Genomic DNA, 8,922 nt, shown 5'->3' on the forward strand with positions numbered 1-8,922 from the left:
GTTTCTCGGCTGGCCTGGGAACGCCTTGGGATTCCCCCGGAGGAGCTGGCCCAAGTGGCTAGGAAGAGAGAAGTCTGGGTCTCCCTGCTTAGGCTGCTACCCCCGCGACCCGACCCTGGATAAGCAGAAGAAGATGGATGGATGGATGGATAATTCAAAACCCTTTCATTGTCAATAAAGATAATAAAAAAAATCAAAATGTCACATGCAGCGATGAATTGTGGGTACTTTGGTGTACTTGCCAAAGTCTAGATGTGGGCTTAGCCGAAGGGCAGATGTAATACAGAAAGGGGGCGAGGCTAAAGAGCACTCCAGAGAATTGGGACACACTATGCACTCAAACCCTTCAGCATGAACGCGCATTTGAAGGACACAGGGGTGGATCGAGGGTGCAAGTGCGAGTATTGGGACCGGGCCCCTGTCTGTCTCTCAAAGAGTACAATCAGGGAGGGACAGACACAGGTGTGTGGTTACAACGGTGACCCTAATGAGCCACTGGCAGGTGCTTTAACATTTTTGTTGTTGTTTTTGCTCTTGGTTGTACTTAAGATAAAATTTTATTGTCCATAGAAATGGAAAATTTGTTTACATAATATGTTTTGATGTCTCCCATAAAATCCTTAAAAAATAATAATAAAACACTTATTATACAGTTAAAACCTCAGCATTTTGTCAGTTTAAATTATTACAGAAGTAAGTCCCAAGTTTCTATGCTTCAGGCAGCAGCTGCATTGATACCCTTTGAAATTTTCCTCTGAAGTTTTCTAGCTTTTCTTTGTTGCCTAATTGACTTTCGGAATGTTGGTTCCTGTCTCTGCTTCTTGGTTTAAGTTGACGCTTGCCTCGAGCCTCGTGGCAAACCACAGACCAACGCCCACCTGGGTTAACTCCCACTAAAGAAACAAATTTCAGAATGACACTGAATTTCCTCCTTTATTTATTTGCTTTAAGTTTTTTTTTTTTTACATAGCACGTTCAAGCCGTAAAACTTACCTCGTCTCCATTAACAGCTCTCCGCAGGGTTGAGCAGGGCCGGTGTGTCGGTGTTCAAGTCACAGTGTTTGAAGCACCAGCTGTGGGCGGGAGGCCGTTTGGTGTGTTACACACAGCAGTCTGAGGGAGGGGGGGAAAACGTGGCTTTAACCACGCTCAGAGAACACTGAGAACACCTAAAGGGTCCGACCACAGGAGGCCTCTGGAGAGACTTCACAGCAAAGTGGCGACAATGACGGATGCTCTAATGCTCTGAAACAGCGAGAGGGAGAAGGGGGGAAAAATGGAATTATTTTGATGTCAGGCTTCAGTGGGTTTGCAGAGGGGGACTTTTATGTTGCTCAGTGTGGGGGTGGTGGGCTCAGCGGGCACCGACCTCCGATGGCAGCTGTTTGAATTTGCACTTTGCTGTTAGGAAGGCATCATCACAGAGGCACTCCGTACGAGGCTGCTTTGATTCAGGCCATGTCGGTTTGTGTCCGTGCTTGTTAGCGTCCTCTTCCTGACAGACTGACTGACTGTCTTCAAGTCCTCTCAAGTGTACAAAGCGGGGGGATTCCAAAAGCATATGGCCGCCAATAACAAAGCCTGGCAAGACCAGCTGGAGATATAAGTGGTGCATTAAAAATTAGAAAATGAGAGTGTGTACTTTGGCTTGAGCAAAAAAAACGCTTCTGTCATGGTGGGTGGAGAAGGAGGTGAACCCAGAGCGCAGACTCATGATGAAAATAAACTCATTTATTAAAGTAAAAGATAATCAAAAACAAAGGCTGACGAGGCAGCGAGAGGAAAACTAAATCCAAAACAAACTAAATCCAAAAACTGAACAGACATGGGCAAGAGACGAGCAGAACCAGACATCAGGGAAAACAGACTAATGAACCAGCAAGTGAATGGAGGAGATGACCGGGTTTTAAACAGCAGAGGGCAATTGTGGAAGTGGGAACAGGTGAGTGATAACGAGGAGCAGGTGGAGATGGGCGCGGCAGGAAAACAAGTGACTGACTGAGGAGAGGTGAATAATGACAGGAAACAAAGACACAAGGGACAAGGACCAGACTAACAAAGATAACTGAAAACAATAAACTGAAACATGAAGACAATAAACTGAATACAAAAACCCAAATCCTCACAGCTTCACCTTATGTCACATTTTAATCTCTCTGAGAAATACAGAAAAAAAATAGGGAAACAGGCGAGCAAATGGCCAGATTCCCGGAGATGTTTATCATCCACCGCAGATGATTTGCAAAATATCCCATGAACCAGTGGACGGATTGTAATTAAACACTGAGTGGAACTTTTGGAATCAGCCCCATTCAACATGGCTGCCACAGCTAAGCCACCATATCAAACACAGAAATAAAACAATATTTCAGCTAATTTTACAGATATTGAGCTACAGTTTGGTGTGGTAGTAGCTGAATATCATTCCCGACACAAACTTGGAGGGCTACACAATGTGCAATATTTTTGCCTAAAACTTTAACATTCCCTGTCTGTCTGTTAACAAAATTTCTCACGAATCACTGGAAGGATTTGAATGAAACTCTCAGAAGGTAATCATTTGTTGTACATCTACAATTGATTACCTTTCGGAGTCACCCTATATCAAGATGGCTGTCACAGCTATTGGATCTTAGTCAACATAAAAATGACTATAACACCACAGATACTGCGCTAAAATTTCCTGCGGCAGTTGCTGTGAATCACCCTCAACAAGATCTTCCAATATTGCATGAGATTGCACGTAGCACCATTTACAAGGTTTGACCAAAAACAGCTGCAGCTTTGTTCCTTCCCTGCATGAGATGATCTCACTCTAAAACTTTGGCCTGAAAGGCAGCGGGCGATAGGTGTCCCTTCAAGAACGGCTAGGCAGCAGCTCTGCAAATTCACAGAAAAGTGAAGTTAGTGAGGTGAAAGACAAAATAACCTTGGTTTTGCAGTGTGAAACTAAAAGTCTGCAGTTATCTGGAAACCTACACTGTCCACACTGTTTTGTCTTTCTTCGATATGAAGTTGCATGTTTATGGAGGTGAAGCAGCATCAAAGCAGCTCTATTCACTCTCATGCTTTGATAAAAATCAAAGTGGGACGCGTTACCCAGCATTCTCTGCTTGGCATCCTCCATCCACATGTGCTGCAGCGAGTCCACTCATAGACCGTACTCAACAGGTTGGTTGGGTTTTCCCCGCTGGCCACTCAGCCTAATGGCTCTGACGGGTCTTGTTCATAATAGCCCCCTGCTTTTAGGGGCCATTTGCAGAGGATGCAACCTGCTCTTTGCACCGGGTTATTAAAGAGTGAATGGGAGACTAATAAACGTGCAATTACGGTGAATGTGTTTACATGCAGTGATACCGCAGCTGCCAGCGCACATTTTGAGTCCCGGTCGCTCGGATGCTTTATGATGATGACAACAGATTGTCAGGAGGCGCAGAGGGAAGAGGTTGGTGTCTGAGCTGCCTGCAGGAAAAAAAAAGGTAAATCTTTCAACGATGAGAACATAAACTAACGAGACGCTAAGAATACTTTCTCCTCAGCTTGTTGAAATATACACAAGCAGGGTTTATCGGTTTAATTACTTCAAAAGCACATGAATAGCACAAAGTCTTTTGTTATGGCCACTTAAGCTGTATTGATTGGGCTATCAGCTGGAGGAACATAAAATTGAAATGCAGCTTGTGAGAACATGCCATGGATGGCTGGAAAGTGCTGCTGTGGGAGACCGACAACAAAAATCCTGTGCAGTTAATGCAGTCCTTTCAACAAAACAATGAACCTCTTGTCAGATTTAGCGCAGCAACAACAGTCGCTCACTGAGACAGCAGCGCAGCAAAACACGTCTCAAGACTCCATTTGGGTTATTTCTATAGCGCCGACTCACAATATAGTCATCCCGGCACAGTACAACAAAAGCAGCAGGCACAAATTCAGTTCAGAACAGATCCAGGTTCAGATTTAAATAGTCAATTCAGTCTAATAAGTCACAATACAATCACAACACATTATGAAATGCCATTTAGTAAAAGGTTTTCTATGGAAGCCAGCAGATTGCGTTAAATTTTCACTTTGTTGCAGTCTCCCGTCCTGAGCAGCATGTTGGTGACAGTGGGAAGACACGACTCCCTTCAAACAGGAAGAAACATCCAGCAGAACCAGAAGCAGGCTCAGGATGGGCAGCCATCTGCCTCAAATGGCTGAGGACAGGCTGAGAGGACAGGAAAAAGACACAGACAAACATGGAAAGATTGGTCCAGGTGTAATGTTTAAGGGAAAGAAAACAAACAACAAAAAAACGGGTTAATTAAAAACAATACTCGTTCCTTTTTATTAAATCCTATAGGAGGACAAATTGATCACATTTCCTCACTCTGCTGCTGTCTTTACTCTCTCTACTCTCTGTGATTGTATTTGTAATTATTTATATCATTAACATATGTTTGTCTTCCTATAGAAGCTCCACCTGGACCTGTCATTCTGTGTTTGTCTGTGTCTCTTACCTGTCCTCTTTAACCCCAGCAGGCAGATGTCCACCCATCCTGAGCCTGGTTCTGGTTCTGCTGGAGGATCCCGAGGGAGTTTTTACTTTTTTTTTTGTATAGTGCGTTGAGATGACTTGTTGCAAATCGCCGTAATATAAATAAACAAAAATTAATTGAATTCAAAACGAATCAAATGATAACAAAAGCAGGACTGGTTGGCGGCAGCATCTGTAACAACATACTTTAATCATCTTGATATTTGGACAGCGTTCTAAACAAGCAACTCAAAAGTTCCAGCCCAGCTGCATATTATCTTATGTTAGGAAATACAGTAGGTCCTGTCAAGCAAATAACAAGAATAAGATTAATCCTTTAGGGGTTTTTTTGTTTTGTTTTTTAATACATAAATGTGTTTGCCAGCATGTCTGTCCCTGTCTGTGTGTGTGTGTGTGTGTGTTTGAGATGATTTGGAATGTGTATATTAGATAAATTAGCTGTCATCCAATAAATCTGTGGAAAAAAAGGACATGTGATCTGACCCAGGAAACTGTGCTGGGAGAATAGTTTAGCAGCTGTGGGAGGACAAGCCCCTGTGAGTTACAGCTCCACTAGGTCATAAACAAAACCCAAGCAAAGGGGCCTTTTGAAGCCAACACAACCATGCAGGCGCTGAATATGCACTTAGGGACATTTAATGCGTATTTGGCATTCAAAGAGTGAGCTTGGAGTTAGCATTCCTCCCATGGAAAACTTGTAAAAATAAGAAGACTGGGCAAAATTTACATAAATTTGCGCTTTTTTTGTGTGGAGGGGGATAATAGGCTGAGTGTTTTGGTCTTCTGTGTGTCGTTATAAATTGATGTTAAAGGACTCGTGTTTTTGCTTTTATTTGATTCATCCCGTGTCTTTTCTAAAAATCAGTTGTGTTCCTGCCAGGCCTCTGATTACAGCAAAGGTTAGGTAACACACCCTGACAGGACCCTTGCTGCCTCGTTGCTTTTCCTGACTTTTGATTTCAACTGTCTAAACTATCCAAATGTTTTACAAACTCTTTTCACTCCTTTTCCCTTCTTCTGCAATTTATTCATCAAAACAAGCATTTATGTATTTTTTTTATCCAACGTGTCTCTCACTGGTCAAGTATTTATGGTTTTTTGTCAGATCACACAACCAAACTCTCATTTACTCCCATTGCATTTGAGCTCAGAATTTACTCTTTAAAACTGGAAGTACACTACTTATATCCTAAATACAAGCAGCTGAAATGATCTTTCTTCATAGGGTGGTTAGGCTCAGCCTTAGAGATAAGGTGAGGAGCTCCGTTATCTGGGGGGAGCTCGGAGTAGACCTGCTGCTCCTTCTCATCAAAAGAAGTCAGTTGAGGTGATTCGGGCATCTGATTAGGATACATCCTGGAAGCCTTCCTTTGGAGATTTTTCGTGCATGTCCCATTGGAAGACTCAGAACTTGCTGGAGGGATTATGTATCCTCTCTGGCCTGGGAACGCTGGAGCTGGAGATGGAGAGTGTCACTGGGGAAAGGGAGCTCTGGGTTTCTCTCAGACCAGTTGCCTCTGCGACCTGACCACGGATAAGCGGTAAAAGATGAATGAAAACTGGAAGTCAAGGGTCAATGACCAGATGTTTCTGCCACTATGTTCCTATTTTAGGAATGGTTTCAATACAACTTAACTATTTTCCGCACTATAGGGTGCACTGGATTATAAGACGCACTGTCAATGAATTGTCCATTTTCAAACTTTTGTCATATATAAGGCACACTGAACTATAAGGTGCATCGTTGTGCACCTCACGATTTTTGTAACTTCGCAAGGACTGCGTGCACCGCGTTCCATTCAAAATGGACGATTTCAGTGCTCTAGGAGAGCTGGTTCACTTGTTTCAGAATTTATATGATCCCTCTATGAGAGATCACAAAGATAATCAAATGGTTCAAAACTCATGGAAGGATACTGCACCGACCTAAGTGTCAAGTATAGACACCTACAACACTCGCTCAGGTCCGTGCGCCAAGTGTGGAGCCCTGCGACACTACAAAGAGCAGTGTGGCTTTGTAGTTTACCAAAGTTGTACTAAAACATTATGACTTCTTATAAGGCACTCCAGATTATAAGGCGCACTGCCGTTTTTTGAGAAAATTGAAGGCTTTTAAGTGCACCTTATAGTCCAGAAAATACTGTACTGTTTTTGCAGTAAAAACTTATTTGAGGCCTATATTCTGCTCTGACTTTCTGTCTGCCTGTCCTATAAGAAGTGCTGTCAGGGAGTGACACATACAGGTATGTGGTGACCATGGTGACCCTAATGCACCACTGGCTACAACTTTCAATTATATTGCTATAGTGTTTTACTATGATAAAAAAAAACAACTAATATAATACTTATATTTATGTTGGTGGTTTAGCTTCACAAGCCAGTAAAGTATGAAATTTTTCAGTTTAAGCATGTAATAAATATGAATATATTCATTAAGCAAGTAATGAAGCTAGTTCTTAGTTTTATCAGAAACATTAAATTATTTTTGCAAACTTCAACATGACTGCAGGCCAAAGATAAAGTTAGTAAAGACACAGCTGATAGTTCTATAGCTAAAGCAAAAAACACTGCTTTGACAGTTTACAAAAAACATCCAGATTACCTTTTTTTTCTTTCTCTGGAAACATCCTGGAAACATCATATAAAGAGTTCTGTCATAGAAATAATTCAATGCGTCTGTGATGTTCTATGTTAAGATCCCCAATGACAAGATCCCCAAAAACACATGATCAGACTCACTGTTCTGAACATGATTTCTTTTACTGATCTGAAATTGTGTTGCCACTAGAAAAAAGGGCTACTTTTTGTTAAACTGTGAGCATGAGCTCAGCAGTTTCTTAGCTTAAAGATTTAACTTTGAACTCAAACACTGAGGCTGAGTCTCCGCTTAGAAGAACTGCCAAAACTGTCAAAAGTTCAGACATGACAGAAGACGTAAACAGGAGTTCAGCAGTTCTTTCTGTTTATCCAGCAACTTGTTCTCTTTTATCCAACATGTGAGGTCTGCTAACATTGTCTCAGCACATTTTAAACCCACCAGTGCACATAAAAAAAAAAAAAAAAATCCAGGACGACAGGTCAGGAGGGAGATACCATCATCCCCACCATCCAAATATGGGTACCAAGCCCCTCAGGCAGATAATATCACTATGGATACTGGTTCCAAAATGGAATAGTCATCAGTCACCTACTCTACATGGATGACATCAAGCTGTATGCCTAAAGTGAGCGAGACATCGACTCACTGATCCACTTCACTAGGATATACAGCAAGCACATTGGTATGTCATTCAGATTTGACATACCAATGTCCAAGAGAAGCAAGATGATCACAACTGAAGGAGTTGTACCATGGTATCCTGCAGACAAATTGGCAACCAGGATGAGGCCACAAGGGGGGAGTAAGGCAGGTCCTGAATGGTGAGAACAAAGTCCAAGCCATCAACACATATGCTGTGCCAGTCATCAGATACACTGCTGGTATAATAACCTGACCAAAGGAGAAGATAGAAGCCAATGACATCAAGACACGAAAGCTCCTCACAATGCACGGACAGTTTCACCCTAAGTCCAGCATCCTGAGACTGTACACTAAGAGAAAGGAGGGAGGCAGAGGACTGGTGAGCATCAAAACCACTATATAGGATGAAACAACCAAGATCCTAAAGTACACTAATGTAATATCAGGAAGAAGGAGCATGAAAAACTCAACAAATACCAAGGGCTGAAAAAGGAAATAGAGAAGTTGTGGAAAGTCAAGGCCTCAGTGGTAGCAGTGGTCATAGGAGCATTCGGTTACTGATACTGCATAGAACCCTCAAGCTCAGGCCTCTGGTAGAGGTCCCGAGCTTGAAGTGGAACAAATAGGGCGAGTTAACGTTTTTTTTTTTTGTTTTTTTTTTTATAGGTCACCTAAAATCTCACCACAATGTGCCACAAGTAGCTTGGGCATCACTTCTAAACAGAAGATCATTAATGCTTTAATTCAGCTTCATGTAAATCAGAAGAAGGAATTCTCTCAATAAGTGGCCATTAATTTCTTACATGAAAACGCAGATTTGACCATTCCCCAGGAGCAAACCTATCAACACATCCTGGAATCATACAGCATTAAAATAGTAGATATTTGGATCACATATAAAAGGATATGTCACCTTAAAACTTAAAGCAGATTGCAGATCGTCTAAAGGTATTTTTAATATGGTTTCAACATTTAAAGTCGCTCCAACAAAGAATTAGCATGAATTATGAATCACTGAACACACAAAAAATATGTTTTAGAGAAGAGAACACTAGGTGAGAAAAAAATTGGAGAGACATGTACTTGATTAATCAAAAATTAGAGTTATTTTGATTTGATTGAGCAAGACTAAATTTGGTTAGAA

This window comes from Kryptolebias marmoratus, linkage group LG4 (genome assembly GCF_001649575.2).
Source record: "Kryptolebias marmoratus isolate JLee-2015 linkage group LG4, ASM164957v2, whole genome shotgun sequence".
NCBI lineage: Eukaryota > Metazoa > Chordata > Actinopteri > Cyprinodontiformes > Rivulidae > Kryptolebias > Kryptolebias marmoratus.